The following is a 13,050-nucleotide window of genomic DNA, read 5'->3' as shown; positions in this document are numbered from 1 at the left end:
GGGGAGGGGGAGGGAGAGGCAACGCCGAGGATCCCGAGAATCTTGCACCAAACGCGCCCAACCTGGAGAGAGGGGGAAAAATCCTTCCAGAAGAATTTGCAGGCGTGGATTGGGGTAATTTTTTTTTCTTTTTTTTTTTTTTTTTTTTTTTTTGCGAGTTGGCGTGGGGGGATCGGAGTTAGAGACAGGGAGGAGGGGGGAGTTTCTTGGGGGAGGCAAAAAAAAGTTTTCTCTCCTCTGTAAAAAGCGGGCAGGGCGCCCTAAGTCCAAGGACAATCCATGGAAGTGTTCGCTTCTTCACAAGTTGTGCAAACGATTTGTTAGTTCATGAGCCTAATTAGTGCGGGGATCACATAAACAGCTTCCTCCGAAGCCTGGTAAATGGCTTGATGATTGGTCGCTATTACTCGCCCTGAGGTTGAAGGGGGGAGACTCTTTAAAGTGCGTCAGAGGGAGGCGAGCGCCTGGGAACCCGGAGGCCTGGATCCCGACCGAGAGCGGAACGGAGTCGGCGCCGCTGCCTCAGCCTTGCCTCCTGCGCCCGCCCGGCCGCCCGGCCTCGCCGCGCCCTCGCCCCGCGCTCCCAGCTCACTCGCTCCCGCGGCGCCCGCTGCGGCTTCTCCTCCTCCTCTTAAGCCTCCTCCTCTTCCTTCGGCTTCTTCTCTCCCTCCTCCTCCTTCTCCAGTTCCTTCTCCTCCTCCTCCTCTTCTTCCTCCTCCTCTTTCCCCACCTCCTCCTGCTCAGCCACAGCCTCCTCCTCCTCCACCACCACTCCCTCCGGGGCACCCCGGTCCCTGCAGAGTCCCCGGCCGGCGCAGCCTCCGCTGCGGCCCCCTGGATCCCGAGCCTGCTGAGCCCGAGCTGGTAGGACTGACGGACAGATAAACACGTAGATTCCTCGCTCCTCGTGCTCAGCTGCTGCTGCTCACCGCGGCCCCGCGTCAAGGGAGCTGGGATCGCCGCGGGAGCACTGCAAGGGTAAGCGGGCAGGGGTTGGTTCCCGTCGAGGGCTAACGGAACCGTTCGGTCGTTTCAATCCGCACCCCTGGCAAAACTCCGGGCGGTTTTCTAGGAGAAGAGGGATCCTGGGAGTGTGGGTCCTCCAAGCACGCGTAAGCCGCGAGGTCCCAGGGTCGCTGCGTTCGCGATCCTTGACCGGGCTTGATCTTTCACAAGTTAAGACGGGAGTCGGGAGCCGATGACTCCGCTGGGGCAACGGGCTTCCGACTCGAGCCAGAGGCTTTCTCTTTATCTCTGGGATAGTTCTCACCTCTTTCCCAAAACAGTTCCTTCTGTAATATCTGGGACCGGGGATCCAAGGTCAGGGGACAGGCCCTGTGGTGCTACTATGATCGTTCCGTTCTCGTTATTATTTTGTTAGTGTTGTTATCCTTGTTATTATTACTGCTATTATTATTATTTCTGTTATTTTGCCATATGTCGTCCCGGGGGAGGGTTGCTGTGTAAATCTAAGGCTCACAACTAGGGATTGCAGATTGCTTCTCCGGTTCCAGGCCGTGTCCGCATTTTCGAGCTCGCCTTCGGTTTTGGGATGATTTTAGGGCCGAGTTCCCTCATCCCCATTGGCTCACGCAGCGGCATAATTATGATCACATCCCCTAGGCTGCTGGCGCTGCTCTCTGTTTATTGGTGGTTAAAGATCTATTATCTATTCATCGGCTGCCTCCTTTTTTTCTCTTTTTTTTTTTCTTTTTGCCAATTACATTCTTCTAAAGTGAAGTACCAGCAAGTATTTTTACACGTTTACAATAAATGATAAAAAGAAATCTGGCGTCTTTTAAATCATTACTTGGAAGCCCATGTCATTTCTTTAAGGATGAAGAAATGCCTGTGTTTGGTGACTAGGTTGCGGTGAGATCCGGAAAAAGTCCATTGGGAGGGGAGAAGTGAGAAGAGCAAAGTCATATGAGCAAAGCTGTAGGGTCCCAGTTCTTGAGACATGCTTTCTTCTCCCCCCACCTTCCCACCTCCCTGCCCTGGGGTCTCCCTTGATCCTCTCTGGTTTTACCTGCTATGTATTTATGTTCTTGTTGATTTCCCCACTTTTTTATTCCAGGCATGGTTTGTGTTGGAGTGAGGGATCCAAAAAGCCCTTTCAGAAAATGGCCCAGGCAAGAGAGGAGTTAGGAGTGCACCTTCTGGGATTGTCTAGGCACCTGACTTTAATGGGGGGGGGGAGCATGTGTACTGCCCCCTCCCATTCCAACCATCCAAGGACATGGACACATGCACACATTCATACACCCGACCAATGTGGGTCTCAGCTTTGACCTCATGCAGAAAAACCTGCCCCTGCCTCAGGCTGCAGGCCTCTGACCCCACCTCTGGGCAAGGATCACAGCTGGGCTTCCATCCCTATTGGGTTCTCATTGCCTTGCTGTGCAGCTCTCTCCCAACACCCTTTTTCCCCAGACCCAAGGATGCTGGGTGTTCAATCCAGCCTCTTGGAGTGGGGTGCATTCGAAGACACACCTCCCTGGGGCCTGCACCACCACCCTTCAAAATTGTCTCCAGCTCAGAAATCCCTACTTGCGTTAGGCTGTAAGGACAGACACCCCACCAGGTCCAGGCTAGGGGTGAGGATGGAGGTAATCCCAAAGCCACCTGGAATGGTGGAGGTCTTCTAGCTGTGCCAGTCAGTGTTTAGGCCTGGAATGGAGGTAGGGGTCAGTCTTCCATTTTCAAAGCCAGAAAGAAACACCCAGTTTAGGCAGGCTGTAGATCTAGGGTCCTGGGGTGAAAGGGATAGAGCCTCTTCTCCGTGGGAAGTTCTGCAGAAGGGCTGGAGGTCAGGCTTATCCTAAGGCCAGGCCCTCCAAACTGAGCCTTTGGTTCCACGTTGAAAACTGTTGATGCTAAAAGCCCCACCCTGGCCACAGGGCTGGCAGTGACCCTTGATTGAACAGTTAACGTTAGTGATCTTGGTTGAAAGTATAAGAATAGATGACCTTGAGGGCAAAGGGCACCAGTCAGTGTGTCCACAATGTGTGGTATATAAGGGTGGTTTCCCCTCTTTTAAAACTGTCCACCTGAGCTCTAAGATGTTGTCAGCATCCCCTTAAACGCTTTGGTCAGGATGTGTCTGAAGTGTTCCAAGGGAGTGAGCACCAGTTTGGAGCCCTAGACCCCTCAGCCTCCACCCTCCAGCCCACCCCCCCAGCAGAGGCCCCAGGCAGCTCATAGCCAGATCTCCTCCCCAGGTCCTCGGCTGACTGCCTACCTCACAAAACCACCCTGAGAGTGTCGGGTTTCCCCCAGAAATTCTAGTTGTCGGGAAGGTGGGCAAGAGTGTGGGAGCTGTGGGCTCCAGTGCCCACTCTCCTGGTGGAAGCAGGGCTTCCCAGCTCCTCTGCCTCCGTGCCACAGGCCCCAAGCCCTTTGGAGGAAAAGCGGGTTTCCAGTGAGTCAGGGGCCCTCGGAAGCCCTGGAAGCTGGGTAAACTATACTAATTAATGCACCCAGACTTGAGGAATCTGGGAAGATTCTTGCAGCTCAGGCTTCTACGGGGGGAGGGGGGAGTGTACGTGGAATTACCTAGGAGAGGAACTCATTAACCAGACTGGTGGAAGAGCCAGGACCCCGGGCACTCTGGTCAGGACTCCTCCAGCCTCCATGTCTTCAGCTGTCTCCGTTAACTTCACTGGTGGCTTTGGCCATGCAGAACCTGGCCCCTCTCTGCGCCTTAGCTGCCCCGGGAGGGTGGGTGTCTGTACAGGTGCCAGGTGTGGCCGGGGTGGGGATTTCTGAGGCTCCATCTCAGAGCAAGGGGCTCCCTTTCCCCACACCCCAAGCCATCGGTTGGGCTCTGCAGATTCAGGCATCTATGTTCTGGTGGCAGCCGGACTAGCAGATGCTTAATGAAGGTTCTAATCCTGGATCTGACACTTCCTAGTCGAGTGATCTTGGGTAACACTACACAACCTCTCCCAACCTCCATTTTGTCAACTGTAAAAATATGGCTTGCACTGAGTGCACAGCTGTGGAGGGTAGGAGTCAGGCCTGTTTGGGGGAGTGACAGAACCCCTCTACTTCCTGATGGTAATTGCAGGTCTCTGCATGCTTTTCAAAACTCATAGAACCAACTGTACGCTACAGTGGGTGAGTTTTACTCTTATGTGAGTTATACTTCATTATCCTGCCCCAGGCTGGGGTAAACTTGGGCAAGTGACCTGCCTTCTTGTGCCTCTGTTATCTCTTGTATGAAATGGGAATAAAGAATAGTATTTTGGCCCCTAGGGGCTGCCCAATGAGATAAGCCAAGCAATGTGGTTAGGCACTGGCTAGCACATACGAGCTGCAATAAAAATGAGCTTCTATCCTTGAAGTTGATGTTATCATTTTTACCTCCTCACCTCCAGGGTTTGCTGCCGGGCTTCAAGATTGAACAATAAAGTTGTACAAACATAGCTATTGCTGGTCTCACACTCCTGCCATGAGCTCCTCTGTGCTCCTAAAAGGCTAGGGCTTCTGTAGGGGCATGTTAGGGTGAGCCAGGCCTGGATTCCTGAGTAGTGGGAGTCATGAAAAGGTAGACATTTCTGGGGATCGCCCAAACCTCCCGCTCTGTTTTCCTCCACGCCCCCTCCCCTCAGATCCGCCTTTGGAGGAGCAAACAGCAATGCTTCTCCCTGACTGGTGTCCTGCTTGGCCTGCCCAAGTGGCGCCTGGGGTCACTGCCTGTGTGACCTTCACCTTTTTGAGCCACGTTTTCCTCATCCGTGGAAAGGAAATATCAGTATCTTAACAGTTGTTGAGAGGAATGAGGGAGCCGATGCTCGGTGTAGTCGCTGTTCACGGAACATTGTTAGGCCATGGCCGAGTGCTGTCCGGCCCACAGAGCGCACACACACTGCCGCATCAGCTCTCTGTGGCTAAGACCCTCAGGTCATCGGGCCTCGTGAGCCCACACTGTGCGCCCTCCAGGCAGCAGGAAGCGCGGACATCGACGAAGGGTGAGAGCCCTTTCCAGGGCCCTAGCCATGCGAAAGGTGTCCCTGGATGGGGAGGCCTCGAGGCGGGTTAAGATTTCCTCCATCCCACTGTGATTCCCAGTCACTCAGCCTCTCCGAACGCGTAGGGCGGCAGCGAGAAAACGAAGAGAATTAATACCTTTAAAATGTTTTAAAATTGTTATATCAAATCCCTATCTGGACTCCTTCCCGAGAGCCCACTCGGTAGGCAGGCGTAGCGGCCGGGGACCCGGATCCACGAGCGCGCAGCGGCGCCTAGTGGCGAGAGCTGGGCGCGGGCCAGCTCCCCGCGGAGCCTGAGTCCTGGGCACCCTGAAGTGCTGGAGCTGCGCCCCACTGCCAACCTGTTGGCGCGACTGCAGTCCGAGCTGGGACAGGAAGTCTAAGGAGGTTCGCCGGCCACAGAGGAGAGAGGAGGACTTGGAGTGGGGACCCACTCCCTCCAGTAGCTCCAGCTGTCCGCTGCAGAGTTCAACATTCACGCTAGAATTCCAGCTCCACTAGGATTCGGGCTTCCTTGCAAAGGATACAAAAAGGGCAGAGGGGGCAGGTTCTGCTCTAAAAAGGACGAGGTGGTCATGCTCTCCTGTGCCAGGGCCATAGCTAGCTACCGCGCAACTCCATGCCTGAAGTCCCAGATCCCACGGCCCGACCACGGTGGCTCAGAAAATGGGCCCATAATGTCCTGGCCTGGCCCTACCTGGGATGCTGTCGGAAGAACTGGGGTCGCTGGCTAAGACTCTCCCGGCTTCACGCCCCCTCGAGGCCGGCCGAAGTCTCCCCGAGACAAGGGTCATGGTGATTATTGTGAACCGTAGTGTTTAATCGCCGGACTGGGAGGCCGCAATGGGGCCCGAGTGACCAGCCGTCTTCTTGGATCGCATGGGCCCCCGTCGGTTCCAGGAAAGCCTGGCTCCGCCGGTGAAGTGAGGTCGAGGAATCCGCGAGGTTCGCTGGAAACCCGTGTGACATTAACCGCATAATTGTTCCAAGTATTCACCTGGGAGGCTGCACCCTCTCAGGAGTCTGGACCCTGGTCCCTGTGTCTCTGCCGCCCCAGCTGCGGTCAGCAAGCGCTGTCCTTCTCCGAACGCTAGCAGGAAGCTCTGAGCGTTAGGATCTTCCCAGGTCTATGGGTTTTGAGATCCAGGGTTTCAGAGCCAGGAACTCTGTGTGGATCCACACGCAGGGCCTGACCGTCCAGCTTTATACCTCCTTCATCACGTTAAAACTCGTCAACGCCTCGACAGACGTCTTGATTCACTATTGAAAGCAACAAAACAATCAAAAGAGCAGGTCTCTTTCTCCTTCACCTGCCTTGGAGTGAAAATCTAAGGCCAAGCAAGGCTGGATGAGGGGTAGACTGGCTGGCCACAGGCCGGACAGAGGAATTAGAAAATATGGGTGCCCTTGCTCCGCGACTGTCTAGGCAAAGGTGGTGACAACTCTGTCTCCCCTACGCTCTCCTCCCCCTAGTGTGGGTTGTCACATTCCCCTCCAAAGTCCCTAGAAGCTGCAGTTCCTTTGGAGCACAAGGGCATCCCCTGTTGCTAGGTGATCCCAGAGGTAGACAAGGTGACCTCCGTTGGGCCACCAGACCAGCATAGGAGGCAAGGGACGCACATTCCAACACCTCTGCTGTGTTCTCAGGCATCTTTTCGTTTGAAACTGCTCTTAACCCCAGTTTCCGGTTCTGTGACGTGGAGTCCAGTCATTTAAGGAGACTCTTGGGGTTATAAGCAGCAATCCACCTGGGAAGCTAGGGGTGGCTTCTGAAACGCTGACATCTCACCAGCCTCTCTTTCAGGAAATTGTCACTTCTTTTAGTACCTCTCCTCTGGACTCTGGGGGCTGGGATAATGCTTAGGGGATCATGGCTGTGTGAAAAAAGAAGGAAAGTGGAGGCTTTCTCTCTTGGACATGAAACTCTCTGTGAAACCTGGGGAGGATGTGGGGAAGACTTAAAAGAACAATTCCACTCACCTGTGTTGAGTTTTAGTGTTTAAAATCATGGCTGCTCACCCCCAGGATAGAAGTGAACGTCTCAGTCTGGTGAGGAAGGGGTCATGCTACCCATTCTCCTGATGAGAAAACTGAGGCTCAGAGAGGTTTACACAAAGCACTCTCAGCCCTTGGGGTGCATGCAGTGGTCACTCCAGGAAGAACCCTGGGACAGCCCCGCCTCCCCTCTGCCCCTTTCTGCCCCTTCTTTTCGGCCCCAACCCACCCCACCCCACCCCACCCCACCCGTGGCCAGACTCCTGTATTTAAGCCAATGAGAAGAAGAGAAGGCAAAGAGCACGGACAGACAGACGAGGTCTCCGTCCCACTCGGCTAGGCTCAGGCAGGCGGCCCTACCGTGTGTAACTCCCATGCTTGCTTGCCCACCATTGTCCTCCAGGACAATTTTTTCCGGGTTCGGTCTCGTCCCAGGCCCCCTTCTCCCCAATCACCCTTTTCGGACTCGAGCCCCGGGATCGGACTCGAGGGCGGCCAGCGGCCTCTGTGGCAGGGAGCCGAGGAGCAGCCCTGGCGCGTGCTCAGAGGCGCGACCCAGGCGCCGCGCACCCGCAGCCTCGCGTTGCTGTGTGGGCGACTCGAAGTGGCCCTGAACCTTCCGAGGGTGCCCACCATGGGTGCCAGCACCAGCGGACAGAAAAACAGAAGTGTGGCCTGGGCTTCTCTCAAAGCCAGCGCTGCTGCCCGCAGGCCCCTCGTCCAGCGACCTCTGCGTCCCTAGCTCTGTCCAGCCTTTGCGAGCTAGGGAGACAGAAGAACAGCCAGGGGCCGGGAGCTTTCGCAGGGTCCACAGCCCGCCCCCAGCCCGCGCAGACCCCCTCACCCGGCGGCCGCTAGCCGGCCACGGCCCTGGAGGCCTTTAATCACAGAGGTGCGCAAGGTGGCCAGGCTGCCCCCAGGACGAGCAGCAGAAAGTCCTCTAGTTCGGGCTCAGAGCTGCCCTCCCCCCTGCCCCCAGTGCCCGGAGGATGGACACACCAAACCCGCTCCAATATTGGCGCCTAGTTTCGGGGCCTGTGGTGCGCCCGCTTCCCCTGCTGCTCCGCGGGGCCTCGGCTTCGCCGCCAGCCTCCAGGGGCTAGAGGAGAACCTGAGAGTGAAGCCCGGGGTTCCCAGGAGCCTGCGGGCGACCGAAGCCAGACTGGGCGTCCGCGCAGGGTGCGCGGGTCCCCCACCCCGGCGGGGACTTGGAAAGGCCCGACTTCAGCCGCCCTCCGCTTAGCCGGTCGCGAGCGGCTCGCCCCGGCTGCGCAACAAAGGGTGGCATCGCGGCGGCGCGGGCAGGGACCTCATTGGTTCAATATTAGCTTTTCATTCCAGTCTATTGTGCCCATCTGAGATAATATTGACTCTGAGGTGAGAGCCCGCGGACGACAGGTCTTGTGTAACACTCCGCCGCGGGGCGCTGGGAGGGGAGAGAACTAGAAGTGGAGAGGTAAAAGAGACTGCAAATAAAAGCTGCTCGCGCGGCGGCGCCTCCGGGCGGCGGACCGCGGGGCCCCAGCAGCAGGCGCTCCCCGCGGCGTGCGCCCGGCCTCCCGCCGGGGCCCTGGGTGTCGGCAGAGGCACTGGGTCGAAAAGCTTCTCTGAGAAGGGGCACTGCGCGCTCCCATCGACAAGAGCCCTCGTTTAGCACGCGCCCCGCCTGCCACCCAATTGATTTGCGGTTCCTTCTAGGTTACTGGAGAAAAACGAATTCCCACACAGGCTGTTTTAGTTTGCCAGTAAGCCAACAACGGCCATGGAGATATTTCCCCCTTTTAAACGCTGTAATTCATTAGGGTAACTTCTCTGTCAGAGTATTTTTTCCTATTTCCCCGGCACGAGAAGAGTAGACGCACCCAATTATCATCAGGCTGCACTACTTGTGTGCGCGGTCAAGAAAAAAAAATCCTAACTGTGCCTTTTGCTTTGCTTTGAACCGTCTCCTTGCAGGCTATCGCGGGTTTCTTAACCGCCTTTCTAACCGCAGCTTTAAAGGGCGTCTGCGACGTTCAGGTCTTGCGTATAAAGATTCGTTTCAACTTCCAAATGGCCTCTAAATGCCCACCTTGGAAAATGGCACTTAAAGTCGTTTCACCTGAGACAGAACACTCCGATCTGAGCTCCCGGGGCCGAACGCCACGGGCTCGGGGGTTTGCAGTGAACGCGGGGAAGGATGCCCTCAAGTTGCACTTACGGAAACTCCCCGACGGGACGGAGTGTGACCTCTGTGAGAGATCGTCTGCTAACTGCCACTCCGGTACGAAGCTGGTCGTTCAGGGTCTTTACATCTACCCCCAGACGGGCGTGTGAGGACCTGCGAAGGGACAAGGACTGGGATGGCAGATAACAGGGTTGGGGACCACTGTGCGCCCCCCTCCTGCCTCCCGGGAGCCCTGTACTGAGCTGAGGCTCAAGCAATACCGCGCCTGGGATATTTCAAAAGAGGACATTCGGTTTACGATATACGTGATCTATAATACATTATACATATATATGGTTCGTTTGTATTGTGTATTACTTAACATATAATATGTATTTAATAGTTTCATCATGTTATATACTATTGAACATATATTTAACATCTAGTTCCTATATTACATTACATTATTAACATATTAAATGTTGTATATAGTTCCATATATATATATTCATATATTTCTTTTTTATATATGTGTAAAAATATTTGGGGCGCCTTTAATCTCCCTGCAAGTACATACTTGATCGTTTTTAATGCAACGTTATAAAGTCCTAATCGAAACCACTTTGACATCGGCGATGTCTTTATAACAAATACCCTGGAGTCCAATTTCGGCCCCAGGGAAAGGCGGGGCGATGGTAGCTCGCTCGTGAGGGACAGCGGGTCCCCTCTGAAAAGTGGTTTCCCAAATGCCCGTTCCCTGGGGACAGAAGAGACCAAGTTGCGGACCCGGAGCCGCCTCCGCTCCACGCTGGCGTCGTGCTCGTTGTTTTGGTTTTGAAAGAGGCTGTTTAGAGCCTCCGACGGTCCCTAAACTGATGTCATGAATTAAAAATGAATTGGAGAGTGCAGCATATGCTCAGCTGAGGCGCCTGGGAGAGCAACGGAGGCCTTTCACCCCAGGTTCTGGGCTCCAGACGCCGCACTGACGGGCTGGCGCGCGGCCGCGCTCCGGGCTCACGCGGGTCCACGCGGGTCCATGCGGGTCCACGCGGGTCCACGCCGGTCGCCGCTGCAGCTGGCTGACCCCCTCCCGCCCCCGCGCTGGGAAAGGCTGTGCGGGCTCGGAGCGCTTACACATCAGGTGGTCCCAACTACGGTCCGCTTCTAATAGCGATTAAGGACTGAACTAAGCAAGCAGCCGGGAGCTGCAGTGGGAGGGCGGGGGCAAGTGGGCCCAGGAGGATCGAGCCGGGATTTCAGATAGCCACACGCGATCACCGCCTTACACGGCGAGAAGCACAGAGATCAGCTATGGAGAGGAACGGGGTGCGGTGGGTGTCGAAGTCAGGTATGGCTCACTCAAGGATCAGAGGTGAGAAATAACCTGACTTTACAACCAGATACACAGAAGGCGGTCCTTTCGGAGACCTGGGAGTCAGGAAGGAGGACTGGAATGGGGGTTTGGAAAAAGATCTAGCAAAGGGGAAAGAGAGAGCAGAGACCCCCACGGCTGTTTATTTCTTTAAAGCACCACCCTTCAATGGCTACCTGAGGGACGTTGGTGAAACAAAACTGTGAACTTTGGCTAAAATCTCACCAAGTGATTTGAGCTCCCCGCTTCTAGCCACGCCCCAGTTTCAGCGGGGACACCGGCCCCGCCTCTAATCGAGTCCAATCCTTGGCCTTCAGCCTTCGGGGAACAGTTTCTGTGGACTTGGACGGAGAGTGCAGGCTGTGCCCTCTCGCTCTGTCCGGTATTGGGGTTCCCAGATGCTAACTAAGATCAGCTAAGGGTGGGGATGTGGAAGACTGTCTCATGCCGTTAAAAATAAAACTACCAACCCCGCCCCCCTCCAATGGCTGCAGTCTCCCGGCCTGGCTGCGCGGTGGGGGGGCATCTGAACACAGGATGCCAAGCCCTTCAAATGAAGAGTGGGTCACAGTGTCAACCCTGCGGCTGTGCGTCTCCCCCAGCGCAGCCTTGGCACATCTGGCCTGTCTGCAGTCTCCTCTCCATCCAGGTGATCCATGTTGCCTGTGCCCAGTGCGGTGGAAAACTTTATTCCAACTGTGTTAGCATCAGAGTTCCATAATTCTGCTCCTGCTCTGAGCCCCGTGAGCCTGGTTTTAAGGAGCGGCTGCTTCGGTGTCCTGGGAACAAGATGCTCATTTGCCCCCCAGGGCATGAGGGACAGTCCATTTCTATCACTGATGACACCTGTCCTAGGCACTGTGCTAAACGCCTGTTGAAGGATCTGTCCCATCCAGTCCTCCCAACTATCCACTGAGGTATGTCTATATCCACTTTCCAGGTGAGAAAAACTGAGGCTCTGAAATGTCTTGGATTCCCCCAAGGTCACAGACACAGCTAGTAACTGTGAGAATCTGAATTCCAACCCAGGTCTGTCTGACTGTGACACCCCCACCCCTATCTTTTATTTCCTATAAAATACCCCCTTAACTCCAGTGAGGACGCCAGGTCCCAAAGAGTGAAGAAAGAGATAACTTTGCTGTTACAATCCCCCAAAAGTCAACAACCATAGGCTATTGAGCCTGGATCCCGGATTCTTTTAAATCACTTATTCCGGGTCCAGAAGTGACAATAAATGGTTGGCATACAGGTAGTTTATATGGTTTACAGAGGCCTTGCTCAACCCTGACATTAGTCACCTCCCTCAGCCATCCAGTGAGGTGGACATTGTCATTATCACCTCTGTTTAGACAGGAGGCAGAAACGGGCTCAGTGAGGTTAAATAACTTGTTCACTGCCCAGCCAGCTAACCCAGAGCCCTGGCACCAGCCCCAGGCCGGCCCACTGTAGGCCTCTGGGCTCTGCAGACAACACATATGGGACCATTTAACCAACGGAGTTAGGCCTTGCCTTCTGTTGTGAAATTGCTAGGTTGTTTTCTCTTTGTTTTAAGTTTTCCTGAAAATATTATTTCAGGACTCAAAACTTTTTATTTATGCCTCTCTTATACTCATTTTTTTCTCCATCTATGTACCCATCTGGGTTGCCGGGCCATAAAGGAAGCAGGACAAGGAGCTACCCCTTGTCTGTGTTCAAATGATAGAGACCAGAGAGTATACATAGATTTTATTTGCAATTATATCTTTTGCTTTATAACTATTTGCCTCATGCATCTCACTAAAACTCAAATGTGTGATCCAGAGTTTCAAATTATATGTGTGTGTATATTTTTTCATGATTTTAATAGAATTCTTAACCCTTGCTTTAGACAGTGTTTCTTCTTCTTAGCTAAGATCCAAGGGGAAGAGTTTGAGGTTGGAGGAATCCTTTGCCAAGTAGTTCCATATCCAAAAGGATAACCAAGACTCCAGACAGGAAATGCCAGGAGGACCCTTTGACCTTGAGATGGTGGACCAAGTACCTTATCCCTAGCAAGAGCCTTGCCAGTCCTACATCCCACACTCATTCTCAACCTCGCTTGTTCACTCTCCACCAGAACCATGTCCCCTCATTTCATAAAAAACAACAACAAACTTTATTATAAATGTTGTGTACATCTTCTTTTTTCTTTTTTCTTTTTTTGTATTTTTCTGAAGTGAGAAGTGGGGGGCGGCAGACAGACAACTCCCCCATGCGCCCAACCGGGATCCACATGGCATGCCCACCAGGGGGCAATGCTCTGCCCCTCTGGGCTACTGCTCCATTGCAACTGAAGCCATTCTAGGGCCTGAGGCAGAGGCCATGGAGCCATTCTTAGCGCCAAGGCCAACTTTGCTCCCATGGAGCCTTGGCTGCAGGAGGGGAAGAGAGAGATAGAGAGGAAGGAGAGGGGGAGGGGTGAAGAAGCAGACGGGTGCTTCTCCTGTGTGTCCTGGCCAGGAATCGAACCTGGGACTTCCACACACTGGGCCAACGCTCTACTGCTGAGCCAACCAGCCAGGTCC

General features: G+C 54.4%; 1 long non-coding RNA gene across 2 annotated transcripts in view; it reads left to right on the top strand.

Annotated features, from left to right (window-relative positions):
* The first annotated feature begins 845 nt into the window (after window positions 1-845).
* LOC136310625 (uncharacterized) overlaps window positions 846-13,050 on the top strand; it is a 35,348-nt gene continuing 23,143 nt past the window's right edge. For both annotated transcript variants that reach the window (XR_010726593.1, XR_010726592.1), the window contains exon 1: window positions 846-978. This is a non-coding gene — a long non-coding RNA (uncharacterized lncRNA). The remainder of the gene's footprint in view (window positions 979-13,050) is intronic.

Source organism: Saccopteryx bilineata, chromosome 7 (genome assembly GCF_036850765.1).
Source record: "Saccopteryx bilineata isolate mSacBil1 chromosome 7, mSacBil1_pri_phased_curated, whole genome shotgun sequence".
NCBI lineage: Eukaryota > Metazoa > Chordata > Mammalia > Chiroptera > Emballonuridae > Saccopteryx > Saccopteryx bilineata.
Note: the sequence above shows the minus strand (reverse complement) of the source record. Positions and strands in the feature narration are given on the sequence as shown.